The sequence below is a fragment of the Varroa destructor genome, unplaced genomic scaffold, assembly GCF_002443255.2.
Source record: "Varroa destructor unplaced genomic scaffold, Vdes_3.0 BEIS01000007.1, whole genome shotgun sequence".
Taxonomy (NCBI): domain Eukaryota; kingdom Metazoa; phylum Arthropoda; class Arachnida; order Mesostigmata; family Varroidae; genus Varroa; species Varroa destructor.
This window is the reverse complement of record NW_019211460.1, coordinates 14,172,968-14,191,812: the sequence shown is the minus strand read 5'-3', so window position 1 is coordinate 14,191,812 and position 18,845 is coordinate 14,172,968. Positions and strand designations below refer to the sequence as shown.

The following is an 18,845-nucleotide window of genomic DNA, read 5'->3' as shown; positions in this document are numbered from 1 at the left end:
TATATATAGCACATATTACGTAGTAGTTCAAGCGACTGTAGCTGCCATACAGTATTATAGCAGACGTGCCGACAAACTGAACGAAAGAGAAACCATTGTCGCCGCCGCCGCCCCCCGTGCTAGGAAAAGTTCAACAAATAGCAATATGAGAAACAATATCACGAGACGACACCCAAGAGATACATCGCCCGGTAGGTAACATCCGGCTTAGTTAACAACAACATAACTGTAGCTGGGACGAGCGTCTAGCAAACGACGGAGATATGACCGGTACATTGGGTCAGGTTCGGTCGGAGTTGTAGCGTCAGGAGCAGGTAGCAGCTACCGGCTGAGCCTCCGTCGGATGTCATCATCTTCGCCCCACGACACCATCAGCAGCAGGGGCAATTGTACAACAGTTGTTGTGTGTCGTCGCCTTTTCCCTACTTTCATGCTACTGTTATTTGTTTCGCCATACGACAGTGCGTGTGTTTAATCGTCTGCATCTCTAACGGCCTGTGTTGCAGTTATAAACGTTGCTATATCGCAAAAAGAGCTGACGGCGTTGTGCTACATCCATATGTATGTATAAGGTAAAGGGAAAACTGTGAGCCATAAATCACCCGCAACAGGAACAATCTTCACACAGTATGAACGTATCTGGTGGAATGGGGGGTGGGGGCATTTTCATCAACGTGACTGGTCACTCGCATCTACTACAATCTAGTGTTAAAGTGTCTCTGCCCACTTAGCGCCCATTGCAAACGTTCGTATTCTTTGCTTAGTTTTATAGTGCTAAGTGTATCTGTAACTGACGGTAATAATAGGAACGTCAGACGTTGCAGCACTGGTAACCCTCTGAGATGAAATGCTAAGAAAATTAGTTGCGCCTAAGAGATTGGATAAAAGAAAGAGAGGAAAAGACGCCGGCCGCCAAATATCTATGGTAACTATATTCCAGTGAATTGCAATTCTAACTGTAAGAACAGTAGTACGACGTACTCGAATCATTGGAATAACGATGATGCTACTTGTCAAGAACATCATCAAGGCCGGGGCAATGACCACCATTGTAATCACGCTTAGATTATAACACACATTTGCCCACCATTTGCTCGTCACCTTTCAATAGGCACGCCTCAATTTTAGTCCAAATGGAATAATCACACACTGTTTTTTTCTATAATAATCAATAGTAATTGTTGTTTTTATTATCACCGATGTCGGGCCGCCTCGAATGGACGGACGCGGGTTAACCCAGGGAACCAGTGGGGCTTTTTGTCACCCCAGCAAACTTTGCCGCCACTTCTTTTCCAACCGTAAATGATATAATATTACTTGAGTATAGATGCTAATGACAGCGTCTCATTCGAAAGGCCCCATTGATATCTTCCGTTCGCTGGTGCTCCAAATCGTATTGTTTCTGCTTTTTTTTTTTTTGTGATCCGCTGCTTATCGGATTGCCCGCCGCAGCTGATCGTGCAGGTCTGACGCTGAATGAAAACGTATAAAAAATCACAGCGATCGCGTGAACAATAATAGCAATAGCAAGAAATCAGATTATGGCTGCAGCGAAACACTTTCGTCACTGCTAATATCATGTGCGTATACGGAAAGGCCAGTAGTATAGTCACCTCTTCTAGTTGTTTTAAGTGACAGTCTGTCACAAGCGTCACATTTCACCCCACTGCACCCCATGCAACGCAAAACGCTAGAAATGTTTCGTGTCAACGTCCTGTATGTGTGTGTGTGTGCGTTGTCCTTTTTTTTATAATGCTCCCTAACGCATGCTGTCCTTTAAAGACGCAGCAGACGGAATCACACGCCCTTTCTGTATCCGCTTGTTTGCGGAGCCTCGTTGCGTGTTGATAGAATTATGTACGCGTGCAGGCATTTTAGGTTAGGCGTATTTTTTGGGCGTACGCTTTACAGAAGAGTGGGAGAAACCTAATTTCTCAAAACTTGACTGGCTAAACCGCAGAAAAGTGTCTACATGGCCTGCGTGGACCACAAGGAGCCTGCATGTGATCCAAACTCTGTCCACTGCATAATGCGCAATATTTGTTTACTCACAGTAATGTTGCCATAGTATCGAAATTGAACTAAATATCAACATGTTTTGTTAAATGTAGTCTTATTACTAGCTCTGACACTTCGGCCTTAAGAAAATCTCATTAGAAGGGAACGTTTTTTATATCCTCTGCTGCTACGATGAGCCATTACACATATAGAAATCGTTAAAAGTGCGACAGCTAGATGAAATGCGGAATTGGGTGTTGAAAGTAGGAATTATTTCTAGTTTCTAAGTTATAAAGAATTATCTTAGAAATATGATGAAACGTTACTCAAAAATTACTTTGGGAAAGTTCCTTTGCAGTTCCAACAACGTTAAATATTTCCGCTTTAAGTAATGCATACATTCAAATGCATTACTGTCTCCAACTTACGTTACTATTAAGTGAATTTGAAGCATAAGTTAAAAGGTAACGTAACGACAGCGAAGCATTACACATTTGGCGTACGTATATTACTCAATCAGGATTCGCTAACCCACCATAGGGTTACTCTCTTGACTAAGAACTGATCCTGAATGAATGTGGTCAGCGTGACGGGTTAAGACGGCAGCTTAAACACGCTCAGGGAGGCGCTCGTTGTATTGGTTCAGCCCAGTTGTTACTGAACGGTGGCCTATCTGGCTGCATTTTCGACTGCAATTACGTAAGCTTCTTAGTGTAGATTTCAGCTGATGTTAGATCTTTGTACTGTTCTCTTTACATGTATTCTTTAACCTTGCTATTCATATCGTTAAACGCGTGATTTTGGGGGAAATAGACTTTCCATTATTACATAAATAGTCGCCAGTATATCTCAACGTGCCACACCTAACTTAGACAGTAAGCGGCGAGTGAGAACTTGAAACTTCGATTCCTGAGTGGTGACCAAAAAATTTACTGTATTGGACAATAGTACTACTTGAACTATCGACGCTAGAGGTTAGAATAGTTTTAGGTCCGATCTACATGAGATATTTGATGTGTAGCAACAAACAACTGATCGATTTGGTACGTAAATCAACAGTATCCTGATGGAAGGCCATCTATTGGAAAAGGTACTATACTTCCAAATATAGCCCTACAATTATAACGTGAGGCATCGATTCGATGTACCTATACTTACTTGGCAGTGCGAACAGCTCAGAACCCCAATTGAGGGTGAAAAATAGAAACATTATTCTTGAATCGTTCACTATCGTATTAGCACAAATGAAAATAAAGCGAATAGACTGAACTTGGCCTTCTACATATGTGGGTTCGTGTTTACATCGTACGAGCTAATTCCTCATCTGTACATCATGGATGACTGCTTATAATTATGTCTAACACAGTAGGTCTCTCTTACCGTAAAGCTTTATTCGTTAAATCCAACGATTCGTATCAATTGATGATTATATACTGATTCAAAACATGAAAATATTACAAAGTAGGAGAAAGTCCTGTTAGTCGTATCACGCTGCTAACATGGTTCATCGACTTTTATGTTATGAAATGAAAATATGTTTGTCCAGGTTATTGCCAGAGCTTATTAGAAACAGGACCATTGAATTTTTACGTTCTCCTACCCTTTTACTATTAGCGTCCACATAGCTCATGCTGCATCGGAAATCAAGACGAGGGACGACACTTCGATCCGTCTCTTCATAAACAACGATGAGCATATTCAGCCAGACTGGGTTGGTCGTTCTGACGTCGTTGTGCCAATTCTGCACGTGCTTTTGGTGCCGTCTTGCTGGCCCAGATCCTCGATCAAATCGTAGCAATAAATTATATGTGACTTTGCAGTCTTTCCATGTGTCTCCTGATTGTAGCCGTGGTCCCGTGCCACCTTCCCTCACGTTTTCTTGCAATCATGAGGTTATTCCATTATCTCTGCACGTAAAATAGCAGACAAAGCAAGCCGTCTGTAGTTTCTACTTACTTTTACAGAATCGCAGCTCCTTAGCCATTTATTTCTAACTGGCCACCCAGCGTGCACCGTGCGTTAATCGATTATCGTGCAGTCACTCAATAACATCGTGCTGCTAGCATCTCTTGCACTGATATTCGGCGACAAACTGACCTCAACTTGTTACGACGCTAAACGTACGTATTTATTATACAAATTAGAGGTAGTCGTCGGTAAGAAGAGGATCGATCAACTCGTTTTCAATAATTGAGCCTCCTGATCCTCTGCTATTGCTTCGCACACGAGCGAAAGGCCAGCGTTGCGGGAACCATGTTGCGCAGGCGGATCACGAGTAGTCTATTCAATCTGCCCCTGCGAGCATTACTATCGAGCAGGGTATTATGGGGACGGTTAGAAATATTAATTCATTGACATAGTTAAGCGATTACTCAAAAGAAGTGTGTTTTTACGCATAGCGACGCCTTTTTTTTCTATAGAGTTCCAAACGTCTTCCTGTGCCTCAAGAACAGAAGCTCTCGTGGCTGCACTCGAATGGTCACTCTCAAACGGACAAACAGAATGAAGGTTTGACCTTGAGGAGGAAACCGTCACGGGACAAATAACTAGTAAATGAATAGAGTGAAGCAGCAAAAGAGAGTTAACTTCAAATGGAAAAAAAACACTTGCTATTCTAATCTCGATGACACTGGGTGGTGTAGGAAAGTACACAGCGTAATACAACGGCACGCAAAAACGAACCAGGTAGAGTAGCAACGAATGTATCTGTAACAATCGAATTGTTCCAATGATAAATCTAATAAAAAAAACAATACAATAGAGCTGAGCCTGCGACTAACTATGGAAGCAGCTATATCGTATAATATAAAGCTATATATCAGCTATATATATATATAATATAAAGAGGTATCATCACCTTTGTCTCTCACGAAGGCATGCGATAATATCAACTACAATAAGATGTTGATTATTTATGAGAGAAATTAATTTTTGAAATAACCTTTGTTTTTAGACGAATGTTATTTATTTTTTTTTTTTATCATATTTTGATAACTTTAATGTGTAACGCATATTATTTTTTCTACCAAGAGGTAAGCAGACCCGTAATAATAATAGCGATTTTCATTTAGACAAAAGTCAACTACCGTTACTTGCATATACGCGTAAGCAGTATTATACAGAAATGCTCCCAAAAACGGAGCTTGAGTCAGCGACTCCTGGTTTTTTCAATTAATTGATGTTTATGTCAGACAATATACAATATTAACTATCGTTCTGGTTAAGCGGTTACTCTCAATAAGTGCAATAGCGTGAAGCTGACTTCTGCTATTCCATTCTGGGTAAGAAGGAAGGCGCCATCTTCATGATATTCGACCCATTTGCAATTGATGGGAATGCCTAGTCGTGCACACAGACGATGAAATGGAATAGCTCTCTCTAGCTGGGAAATGCAGTAAATCACACCGTGGAGCGAAAGGAACTCGGGGAAGAAAGCCGGTGGGGTAGAAACACGTACTGAAACAACAAAGCTCCGGCCCGCCTTAAGTTAACAATTTTACTCGTTGGAAACCTAGGAAATCTTGGCAAAGGGTATCTGTCTAGTTATGCCAAGTTCAACCTCCACAAAAAAATCTTACGTAGATTATCATTGCATCTGCCAGACAGTAGGATATTTCGTGGTTACGATAGACGCAGCGCTTCTGCTGTTGTGAACTATGGTGGAAGCAATAGAGACAAAGAAGCTTATTGAAAAAAGCTTTTCAACATACCTGCTTCGTCTATATTTGGGTTAGTTAAAAAAAATGCCATCGCGTTACGTATTCACCTTTCCGTATAGTGGACCTTGTGCTCGTTACAAGTTATAGATTTTTATATATCTTAAAAACTTAAAAATTAACTGTAAAGTTTAATCAAAATGTACCTATCCTATGCTAAGATAATAATTAATTTTCAGGTAGTTACAAGGTTATAGGTTGAACTCGGCTTGCTAGCTTCGCTTATGGCAATTGCCCGTTTCCAATATCTCTGTGTACAATGCATGCACGTCTTACCGTATGCATAAACTTAACCGTTTTGCGTCCGCCTACTCTCCTCTAGCAGAACCGTTCGCGTTTATTATGTTTCTGCTGTTGTCGTCGCAATGAATCAATTCAACCCCACTGCAAATTGTACAAACTATCAAATACCAACAAACCTTCGCAATATATTCTAGGCTTCGCGGTGATCCCTGTAGCTATGTTCAGAATCAATGACAGGGCCCCTGTAGCCTCGGCTGTTGTATCGCAGGCATCTCTTCTCTAGCTTTGCTTTTGTCGTCGTCTCCTTATTATTTATCATTGTCTTCTTCCATTTAAAAGGCGATTACGGCTGCGCCGATGATCGTGGAATGCAAAGAATCGACATAGAATCGGCAAACGCTACGGCTGTCTCCCAGAGGGATAACAGTTAACAGAAGACAACCAGCAAAGAGATCCCGTCAAAAAATCACAACAACTGATGACGAGCACCGGCCGTCATCGGTTGTAGTGATGGCTTGCCCTAAAAGATTCTACCGGCAACGACATACCTCCACCAAATCGGCCAGGGAGCTTGAGGAGAAAGGGGTATTCGTCGCAGCTGCTGCACACAGCTTCGATCGGGGGCTAACAACACCGATTCTCCAAGCGAAACCATCAGACAGCAGCGAGGTAATCGGGCAGCAAAAAGCCAAGCAAAATAAGTGAGAATAGAACAACAGGAAAACGTGCCAAAAAAGTCTGTCACAGAAGCAATTGTGTTGCGAGTGAAACGGCCGATCATTAGGAAGACCACACGGATCCCTTTGTGTGTGCATCCGTCATGTGGGTTTGTGTGTGGATAGTCGGAAGATATGGCTGGTACCTGCGTTAATGGCGAGGGCTCCAGTGGTTATGTGCTCAGTCGACTTGAGACAGAAACTCAACACGAAGTCTTTCTTTACTTAGCCAAACTTCACACAGGAGGTTGTTCTGTGTTAGTGATGAGCGGCAGACAAAGTTCTGCCACACCGTGGAAGACTATCAGCAGCTTATTTGCCAGTTCATTGGCACCATCGATCGTTGTCTTCAATGAGGTGGAGCAAACAGTGGGGCAGATTCACGTTTGGCTAAACATGTATTACACCGTACATATTCAGCCGTCGAATCTGTATATCTGTACGTACGGAAAGGTGTCTGCATTTGAATTTGGAGAGAGAATCTAATGTGGACTATAAGCGAATGATAGTTAGGAGCGCTATTAACAAAAGAGTAAGAAGAATAATATAAACATACGTATACAACACTATACATATATATCATTTATAAAAATTTCAACAATGATCCAAATTGTTGTAGCACTCGACACTACCGCATTATATCCCTTGTTGGTGGTGGTCCCTATATAATAATGTATCATTATAGTGTAAAAATGTATTAAGCATTTAATTGGCAATCACATAGTAAACTTCCAATTGTGTTATATAGATGTATATATATTGTGACAAAGTGTTTGTCTTCTGAAATATTGGAAGTGAGATTGTTGCCCAGGTTTAGATGGGCAGAGTGAAAACTCGCAACAAGAAGTTTTATTGGGGCATTTTTATCTTGTTTTTTAGAGTATGACACTTATCATCTACTATTAACAACAGACTTCGGTGAAGTGCCAAACACGTCTATATTTGAAGATCTATCTGAGATGAATATTTGCAATGCGAACAAGGTCATGATAGTTATCTCGTAAAACAAAGAGGGAGGTAATAGAGAGACCTATTAATGGAAACCTACACAGAAACCTAAAACTATAATATTGTACAGTATCTTTCGTACTGAGGTCGATCATGATTTGAAATGTATGAAATCAAGTGTCGATGGCACTGATCATGCCACGCCTGATATGGGTAAAACAATAACATTTTAATTTGCTCAAATATACCCTGTTGTCTGACGTCGTTATGCGCGAACGTCATTGATGTTTACCGGTCATAAGAGTTATAATGATAAATGTTAGTCTACATGTTGAGGAAGCCGTTGTCTTGGTTCAAAAAAGGAACAGAAAGGCTGTCATGCCTGAATATATTTTATGATTTTTAGTTTTTCTTATACGGTTTAGACGCTTGTCACAAATAGTGTTTGATGCGCCACACGTTGCTTGAATGATATGATTTCATTAATTATGGAACTATTAAAATAAATACGTGGATGCCACATTCGACCGACATCTGCAAACATTATGTATAATGTTTATGTATTATGTATAATGACCTGTAAGTCGTATGTATACGACTTACAGGTCGATCTGTCGGATAGATTTTTTTCCTTCCTTTTCTTTCTAATTTGGTCAGTACTGCCGCCACCATTAGTTACCATTTGCTCAGCTCGCTTATACTCAGCCCGTTGACCACCGCTAGGGTCTCGGGCTTAGGAAAAAGCAATATGCTTTCCGTTTTGGCGTCGATTTAGTTTATATCGTCCTAGCTTCATTCATCGCTGGCATTTGTCCTGACGGCCTTACCCTCTTCCTGTGGTAGTTCTCTCTCTGCCTGACTCTTAGCCTGATGCAAAGGCAGAGTTCTATAGGAATAGGAGGGACCCATAGTCCTTTTTAGCGCGCTAGTGCGAGATTTCCTTCGGAATCTTAACGATAAAAGGGAAAGCGTACGACAGTGTGACTACCTCTGGCGCGAGTGCACGTTCAGCCTTCCGCCTGATCTTCTTCCATCTTATCGGTCTTCACACGCTTACCTAGTCACTGTATTCTCGCATACCGAAAAAGAGTTGCAGACTTATAGGATGCACTAAGATTTGGAGACCTAGCCATGACGATGCACATTTCTTTTCCTTTCTTAACTTCCGCCGCTACCAACACAATAGAACGGGCCGGACTATGTTCCGCGCAGGTAAGGGAGCTGCAGAAGAACTGGCGACTTCGCCAACCCATTCGCCCTCGGCTCCGAGGGCTGCCCAGCTTCAGACTGTTCTCCTTTGGCCCACGTTTCGTTTTTCCTTTCACCTTCTTTAGCAAAGACGTTATTTGAAGATAAACTGGCTGTCCGGATCCGGAGAGACTGTGCAGAGAAAGAGCAGAAGGTAGGAAAAAGGAAAAATGATGAAGTTTGCGCACTTGTGATCTTTGCCCTTGTTCACACTGCTTCTTCGCGTTTTTCCTTGCAGGGCTGCTACTGCGTGCTCACTGCTCGGACTGAGTAGCTGGTTTAGTGAAAGCCGTGGCCGTGCTGCCTTTCCCAAAGACAAAGGGTTCTATACCACAGAAGGTCAAATGGACGGGTCGTAGTTTGTTGTACTGTTGGCGTGCAATAGGCTGTCCAGCATAGCTGATATCAGCAATGTATGAATGGCAGCATGAGTCCTTCCGGTACACTCTGCAACCGTTTCTGCCACCGCTTGCACGTCGACAGCCGATCGACAGGCGGCAGGTCGACGCGATAGGCATGTGCCATGACGAACAGTTCTTCGCTAGCAGCCTGCGAAGCCCTCTCCTCCCCTGGCCTTACCAGTTTCCATATTCCAGCTGCCGTGTGCGTTAATATATGGCTTCTTTCCCTTTGTGTGTATACATGCGATCGTCGTATATAGAATATAACTTTGCTTCTAATCTGCTGTAGGCATTCGCTTCTCTATCGACTACTGCCTTTTTTCTGGTTAGGCTTAGAGCCGTCTGTTCAACCTCTTACCTCCTGCCGCTCACCAAAAGGTGCGCGAAGCATCAATTTGTCGTTTCGTCCACCGTACTGTCATTGACACTCCCACTACTGTTGTTGCTGCTGGATCGTACGGACAACAGCAGCAGCTGCAGGTGAAGCAGGCCTGTCTGTGTCATCTTTTCTTCATATATCTGTCCATCTATTGCTGCGCCTTCCTCCCGCTGCTTGCTATTCTTGTTATTTGTATGTCAATTTTATTCATTGCTGCTTGCACTCATCTTGCTGCCGCATCGTAACAGCATGGAACTGGGGGGTGTTTCTCTTATATCTCCGTAAAGGCCGATTTCGAAGTCCAGGCTGCGCCTTGCTAACCTTCTTTGTCTTTATTCTGTACCTCTATACTCCACGCTCTATGTACCTCGATTTCGTTTTCTGACTTCATCTGACTATAACTGTGATGAAGCGGGCCGCTTTCCCAAGACGCACTGAGGCAAGACCTTTTGTATTCCACCCCTCTGCCGCGACGTCCGTCGTTACCCCGTATGACGGAACGAAAAGGAAACGTCTAGGGACCCACTTCGCCATATCCAATAGATGTCGTATAAAACTCAATTCAATGGGCTGGCTTTCGCATGCTCTATGAGGCCGTCGTTCTACCGAATCCGCCGGTCCGCTTGGTAGGACCGGGTTGGCAGGGTGTGATTCACACGAAAAGGGCGTAATTTTGAATACGAGACTCTTATCCTTTTCGGCAGTAACCGCAGCAGCAAGAAAAAATGTTATTGTCGGTGGTGGACAGCAGACCAACTGTTTCTACTGGCTCGAAAGAATAAGCAGAGGGATGGTGGGGAGCGGTCGCCATTGTGGCAATTGAGCTTGTAGTCGATTCAGCTGCTCGTTGCGTCGTACCGACCTGTTCAACCATGGTTCACTTATTTTTCTTAGCTCAGGCTCTCACGAAAGACAACAACTATAATAGCGCGAGCACTTGTAGGGGACGCTAGAACTCTAGACGTCTGCATCTAAAATCAACAAGCGGTGCGACAGGTGTTCCAATTTGTAGGACTACGGTAAAGGCAGGGATCATACTCGTCGATACTCCGCTTGTGTCGAAGCTATATGTAGGGTAGCGTTGCAGGTGCACAAGACGGACATGACTATTCATGTGCTGCTTCGGTGTTCCTTTTTATACGCCTAAATACCACAAACGGTAGATGAAGTTTCCCGCTGACTTGATCAATAGTAATTTCCAGGGAAGGTAGACGATTATTGGGTGGCATATTGTTCTGCTATTGATGCTGTCTTTCATAGCAGAGCGGGACTCATCGATTGTTAGAAGCAGAATATCCTATTGACTAGTGGAGAAGTGCGTCCTTTTTGATCACGGGGGATATTACCTTCAGCCACTGAATACGAGTCAAATGATCAATAATGCTTGTATGTATTTACATCATTGCTCGTATCCAGCTGGAGTAGCACACGAAAGTTTTACCCATTTAATAGGATGAACTACATATGTCATTATATTATATTACTTATGTGTGTAACCTGTGCAAAGAGGAAATCGGGAAGTTTGGATAAGTGCGTTATAACTTTAGGTGCGTGAACCTTAGACGTGCAGCGAGAGTGAAAAAACCTTAATTGTATCAGTTGTATAAATCGAAAAGCAGATGCAGTCTTAGAAAATTTTCATTTCATTACGTTCTGAGCCACATCATCTTAGACGTTTTATTATATGTGTTCCACGAATCTAGTTTTCTCAGAATCTCCTATATTCTATACGTTTATCAAAAAATTTACTGCAATTTCTCGGCAGGTTGCATCTGCGGACCTAATTTTGATGTGCGTTGCCGAAACACGTGCGTGCCGAGCACGAAAAAATAATAACATGGCCTTTATTATATCTAAGCAGAAATTTGAACTACAATCCTGTTATTTATTACTACTTGTTTATTATTAGTTATCAGTGATTATTGCTATCGTTTCTTAGTAACACCTATTTCATTCTTTCGTAATAATTTTATGTGCAAAAAGTACCACGAGAAACAATGCATTATCGCCAGTAAAGCCTGACGCGCTATATTGCCATCGTATTTTGCGGCGGAAAATGATTTTTTTTTTAAATTTCGACATTCGACTTCAATCAAAGACCGGTAGAAAGGAAAGCAAGAGGGACAGATGGAGCGCATGATTAACTAGAACAAATACCGGCTTTCAAGATTAAGCTCCGGCACGGTAACCATGTCTGCGCCCTAAGTCAAAGGCTCGGTGGCAGACGAATCCGAGTCGATGCAAACGGGGAGTGAAGGGAGTAAAATGCTCAAAAGAATAATGACAACGGTGATGAGCAGGCAGCAGTGCCAGAAGCAACAATAATAACGGAAGTTCAATGACAAAATAATCAAACTAAATGAAACGAACGAGCGAAGTGTTTCGGAGGTTAGGATATATCCCGGGGAGATGTACGGTGAATATTTGGCTACCCTCTGCGTCGCAGGGGCACATGTCTGAGAAAGCTAGGAAATTAAGGGTAGACTGCAGGGGATAGAAACTGGGTTGGCAGGGACGAGCGGTGGGGGACGAATCTACCTTCCGCGAAGTTCTTCGCCGGCAAGAGACCCTCTGAGAAGTTGATTTAATCATCATCGTCGTTTTCGTCATGATAATCAACAGCATCGGTGGGATAGCAGCATCTGCCTTCCGTTTTTAAGATATTGCTTGTATTGCCCGCTTCGAACGAGAGAAGTCTGCGCGCTTCTACTATTTTACTCTTAAAGTGTGCATTGCTGGACTTCTGGTCGTCGTTCCATCTTCCTTGATTCCTTCAGGGCTGACTACGCTACGTTTTTTGCCAGCAAAGGCCTGTGTTTCGCCGCCATCTATAGAGCCTCTGAGAGACTCAACTATCGTATCTGTCGATACAGAATTTGATTTGAACGAAGTTTCGTTCGAAGCCGCTGCCGCTGTAGCAGCAGGAGTTTTGCTTGGTGAAGCGACCTTGTGTTACCTCAGTCTTCTTTCTCGATCTCGCCTGCTTCATTTTCTCATGTTGTTTCGCGTTTGCCGGCCTCTCCCCCTTTCTATCTCTGTTTTTCTCAGTGACCCGCGGAGGGTCCTACTGATGCCACCATCGAAAGATTGTCCCTGCAGCTGTACTCATGGCAGCCGATTATTTGAAAATGGGGAACACAGGAAGCTACTTGCTCCATGTCTCACCATCATCTGTCTCGTAACTTTGACGAAAAGAACCGGTTAGAAACAGTTCTGAGGAGCAGCACTTTCCTTCTTAGTCAGGCGGACGAAATGGCACACCGACAGCAAGAAAAGTTCACTTGGTACCGACCCACTTCTTCTATCGTTGTGTGCTTTCATAGCTTTCAATGGAGCTATTTGATTGTGCGTTGGGTTGGATTGTTGTGCGAATTAGTAACAGTACATTAGTATGCAGCCTATTTCGTTTGTAGCGGGACTTGCGCTGTTGAGCGGTACTTGGAAACTCCATGAGGTTGACACGATACATTTTAAGTACTTGGCCCACGGAATGCCCGACTCGGCTCGTCTGTGTACACAGATAGAGTACACGGGCATACAGAACCCGAAAACGCATGACATCGGTACACCCGGGCAGGCTCGGCTTCCTCTAGACATAAATACAAACGCACAGTCACATGCCCTCAGGTATTTCTAAGCGGGTTAGCCCTATCACTTTATTCTCTCTATCTCTCTCTTTCTCTTTCTCTCGCATAGCAGTTCCTCATCTGATATTTTATGCACACGAATTGACTGTGACATTTAATATCACAGCAGAGTCTTTTTTTGCATTATAGTTCTCCTGTTTTTTTTCTCGTTCTACTCCACTTTTTTCTAACGTAGGCTCTTCAGGTAGGCAAAGGGCAGAAAGTAGATAACGAGTGATATCGAAAAAGAAGACCAATGACTCCAAAAAAAACGCGCAGGTCTATGGGAGTATCATACACTGGTTAATGCTATAACAAGAACAACAACAATATAATATCACATAGGCTCGCCGTTGCTAGCAACAGGTGCTCACGAAAAACACAGTAAAGTCAAGTGGGCCAAACTAACAGCTCGAAAACATAAAATAGGAGCAGCAGTCAGTTGAGTGAATGAGCGGAGCCTATACTACCAAAACAAACGAGGGTCTATACAAACCTTCTACAAGTTTTTTACTGTGTTTCGCTCCGTTGGTCTGCCTGCCTGTGGTCCTGCCTAGCGCCGCTTCCAGTCAACGGAGGCACCGAAAATGTTTGAAAGTGGGACGACTTGTATGCAAAGGGCCTGCATCTAGTAGGCCACCTTTTGCTGATAGTAGGAGTAGTAGCAGTAGTGGCGCCGAAGGAGGCAATAGAAATATATAGAATGAGTGGAACAAGGTGAGTGAATTCTCTACGAAGCTGTCGAATCTTCTCAGCATCAAACTTCTTTGGTTCTTTCCCTTAGGCCTTAGCCTTTAAGCTTTCGAAGCAGCATCGGTTCTTACTACTGACGGGTGGCAGAAGGCTGCCCATCTGCCAAGCCGGCGGCAGAGCCCAGTAGAATCCAGTTCAACCTAGATGGGATCAAGCAAGGACCGGATAAGACCCTACTTGCCAGCAAATCAGCGTGCTGCTGCTGCTACGAATCCCTTGACTACTGTCCATTTCTGTCTCGTCTTTACGCTGTCCCACTGATCTAAAGGAGGTTGGCTCGTTTGCTTGCCAATGCAAGTGATGGCCAATGCGCCCGTAGAAGTGCCTGTGTTAGAATCGAGCGATAACCAAAACACCGTCAGTTACCACCCAAAAGGTGCCATTAACAAACAAGAAGTAGAAAAGCTGGCCGTCGGCATTGGATATATGCTTTTGCAAAGAAACGCAGGGCAAGGGGGAATAGAAGAGATCACCGTAGTAAACACCTGCTGGCAGTCGCAGGTGGCAATCAACGGGAGCGGTTGCGAAAACGCAAGAGCTCGGACACAATTACTATGACTACCACTTACGGGAGCTAGATGCAAGGAGGCAACAAATCCATAAACGATCTGCGAGCTTAAAGCAGAGCCGAAGAAGACTTACTAGACCTAGCGGTATAGTGTTAACGACGAAATCGACTTAAGGAAGGAGCGAAGTAGTAAACGGTACGCCGCGATGAAGGCGACGACAACAATAATCATAATACCGAAGGGTTCGAAAACGTGTGTGCCCCTGCAAGCTGTGCGATAGGCAGGTAGAAGTATGGAAGCAGTGCAAGCAAGGGAAACGGCGTTGATGTGGGTTTCTATGACAAACCTATCCATATCCCACTCTCAAAATTGATCTCTCTGTCTTTAACCAAGCCGCTGTGAACCTGTGGCGATGCGTGTGCGAGATTGAGACAATCATAAAGAGAAAACGACGTCAAATTTCTCGCAGAAGTAGATGTTCCTCTTTGCCTCTGTCTCTGCGGCTGCGGACTCTGGGACAGGACTATTACAAATGCCTCCATTATATTCGAGTTCAAATTATCCCAGTAAGATAAGTCAGTTTGACATTGCAATGTCTAACAAAATAGTTTGCCAGTAATAGCCAACAATTACTTTCCGAGAAGTATTCGAATGCCCGGGCAACAACACTGTTGTAAATCCTGCTTTCCGCCCAAGCTTTTTTCTTCTTGATACCTGTTGCCATCGGATAGGGGCCAAGGGTGAGAACCGGGATAGTCCTGTTGGAAGGGAAGATGAAAACGTTTGTATATGTATCGTTGGCTGCTTCTGCTAATTGCTTCCAAGCACGCCACAGCCTTCCGCTTGGAAGAGGCGTCTTTATAGCTACTACCGTCATATCTACCTATCATACTCCTACTTAGGCGGATACGTCGTCTCTCTCTCACTCTCTTTGTCCATTCCTGTTGCCTTTTTGGCATCGTGCTATACGGCACTCCTGTACCACCCCATACCATAGCGAGGCATAGCACACCACCGAACGACCGATCAATACATACCAGATCCCCTTGCACACCTATTTGCAGTACTTAGGTTTCTTCGCTTAGAGCTCGTACCCCGTTACGTAAGAGAAAGAAGGCACACTGTGGGGATCCTTCGCCCTCAGGCTCACTGCCTTCAGGATGTCTGCCATACCTCTACCCTATTGCTGTTGGCAACACGTCCGCGAACCCCAACCTCTTTCCTCTATACTCCCCCTCAGCCTAACGTCAGTCAGTCGTTGACGCCGCTGACTGCTTTTCTGACTACTGCTCAGGTAGACTAGACTCTCAAGTATCCTTCTGCCGCAAGTATTTCCATGACCCGTATCTAATGCGAAGCCTGCAAGGTAAGGGGCATTAGCTATCCGATCCAAGCTATGCCCAGTCCTGCTTTCCTACGTTCGTACCCGTTAGGCTAAGCCCGTTAGAGTGATGCAGTGGCAGCAACGCCTACAGCTGCAACAGCAGCAATGGCAACGGCACCAGCATGGGTCAGTAAATGCCAGGGCCTAGTGGTAGACTTGATAGCTATGTCTTCTCTACTCTGTGGTAGGGCGGGTGAAGTAGGAGCAGCTTATTCGCTCGTTCGTTCGTTCTTTGGAGAATATTGGGCATGGGTCTTTGACTATCGGCTTCTATGTATATACATATATATATGTCTGTAGCATCTCTGCCAGCTCTTGCAGTTACTGTTGAATGAAAGGCACATGTGGCGCTTCTTATTCGGTCTCTCGCAGTGTAAGTAATCATTGAGTAAGCGGCATGTCACTGCTGCTATAGTACATCTGTATGCATGTGTTTAGGAGCGCATGTTAAGTAGATAGTAGATGAAAATGTGCCTGTAGGTTTATTCTACCTGATCGTTCCTCTTCCATATATCACTTGGGCACGTAAACGTTCTTGAAGACCGGATAAGAACAGGGCGCCGCTATCGCTGGTGGAGCAACTGCGTAAAAGTTTGCCGAAGTATATGCGCAGAAAGTTCGCGCGGATCCATGTACACCGTAATAGCTACTAGGCACTTGTTTTGTTATAAGGCCACTACATCTGGCGGTACATCAAATACCAAAACTTAAACCAATAATGTTGTAAAATCTTTGAGTATAGAATGTTTACACTTACAGACTGCTCCAAATTATGCTAAAATAGCGTAAGCTTATTTGACCGTCTTATCATCCCAGCTATGATCTCTATTCTACTCGCTGGCAGATCGAAGCATGCGTGCACTGAATTGAACAGGATAATTTGCTTTATTTGACATTTTCGGACTTACATCCTTATTATTAGTGGCTTAAGTATTAAATTATTACTTATTATTATTATTATTCTACGAGTATTCTTCAAGTACTAACTAAAAATAGCAGGGTACCTGGTGCTTTTAAAAGCCAATAGAGCTGCCTTTAGTCACGCGTCATTTTGTTGCCCCTCTGCTGAGAACAAACATTTTTGGAAATAAGCACGCTTCCAGTGCGTTTAATAAAACTTTAAAACAGGTTTATTAGTACATAATATTATAATTTTGAACTAGGATTAATTTAACTAACTACAAATTGCATTCGCCGGTAGATCGACGAGCAACTTAATTAATCTCGTGTTTTTTGTACTTCCTGACTGAGATAAAAAGAACTCATTTTTCTGCCATGTCGACAGGTCTTTATTTGCATGAGTATCTCAAGGCCCAGACAAATTCCTCTTGGATGGACGCAACCGGTTTTCATTCAACGAAATGTGGTGCGTACTCAGGTGGAAATGACATAGTGGGCGTCAAGAAAATTGCAGGGGGAAAAGGGAAGACCAAAAGGACGAGGCCGAGATGGCTTAGCTAAATATAGCCCTCTTTCCCTTGGATCGCTCCGCGCTTCTACGCGACGTTGCCCGAAGAGGCTGAGCAGGCCTGTGTAAAGAATGATGGACTCGTCGTCGCAATTTCACAATCCGATTCTCAAAAATGCCGTTACGCTAAATAAAACTCTTGTCAGCTGTTATATTTTTACCATTTCTAGTTAGACTATGTACAGAAGAAGCGCATCGCACACGAATTTTCACTTGTAGAAAATAAAAAGAGCTCCTGATCTCACTCGCCCCGAGGCGGGATTCCCAAGATAATAAAGATATGTCTAAACCATATAATAAAATATGTCAAAATACTTTCAGTGTTAATTTAAGCTGAAAAATCAAAAGGATTAAATAAATGGTGCGAAGTGAGCAAAAACTAACGCAACCGTTAACAAAAGTTCATCATTAAGTGGTCGCTACATGTTCCTATCAATGAATGCGTTCCGTACCTGTAAAATGAAAAATTAACTTATATCCTTTGTGGTCATGATCATTATTACGTTTATATATAGTTTTTTCTTCATTTAATTCAAATTTATATCAGGCATTCTTTTAAACATGTAACATTTTTCCTCTCTATAGTACATTCAGCATTATGGTCAATTTCAGTTACTGTTGCGTGTCTAAGCTTGCTTTATTGTATAACAAATATTTGAAAGCTACCAGCTTAGGCGCTCCTCTTAGACGAGCAAGTGACCGACGTCATTTTCACAACTATTACCTTGATCAGGTCTTCTTCGTTATCTACGCTTTATTGACCAGTTTTCTCGTCGTAGAGTGGTTGTTCTGACAGGTGCGGCCAAATCATCCATAGGTGCACGATCGATTCCAGTCCCGCACTGTCTTTTCTCCTTACGCTTGCGCTCGTTTTTCTGCCCACAGACATCCGGTTGCCATCACACAGAGACTCATCGACAACTGCCACTCGGAACCCTCTCGTATACCTTCTCACAAACGGGCTGTTTACCCTCGGCTGACATAACCAGACCTACGTAACTCGCCTCACTTCATTTTCTGCTGCAGCTGTCGCTGATAGAAGCACAACTATGAAAAAAAGGCACCCTGCTAACATTCGAAACCTTCCCGGCAGGGAACTACGTGAGTCTTTGGCCACTGTCCTAACCATCTCGCTTTTCTTCGCAATATGTGTTTATCTGTCTCTGCATTCCCACGCAAAGGCGTGGGAATGCTTAGATTGCTTGCTAATTTTGTTCCTGGTGTTGTCGTCATCGGTGCCTTTCGCCTAATGAGAGAGGGGAGGCCACCAGGTAGGTCGTCGGTCTCCAAGTGCCGAGAGGCTGGCCGGAAGTCCCTCCTGTCAACCTTAGTGGCTGTCGGGATTGACACCACGACATTGAATGCCTATAGAACCTTACAATGGCTTGCCCTCCCGCGACCAATTCACTATACGCTAATACTACCTTTATCACCACCATGTTTACACGACGGCGAG

At 43.6% G+C, this 18,845-nt stretch overlaps 1 long non-coding RNA gene across 1 annotated transcript; it reads left to right on the top strand.

Annotated features, from left to right (window-relative positions):
- Positions 1–68: 68 nt before the first annotated feature.
- Positions 69–18,604, top strand: LOC147754353 (uncharacterized). Its single transcript, XR_015316458.1, has 3 exons — positions 69–191; positions 17,207–17,287; positions 18,275–18,604. It is a non-coding gene; the product is annotated as an uncharacterized LOC147754353 (long non-coding RNA).
- Positions 18,605–18,845: the final 241 nt, after the last annotated feature.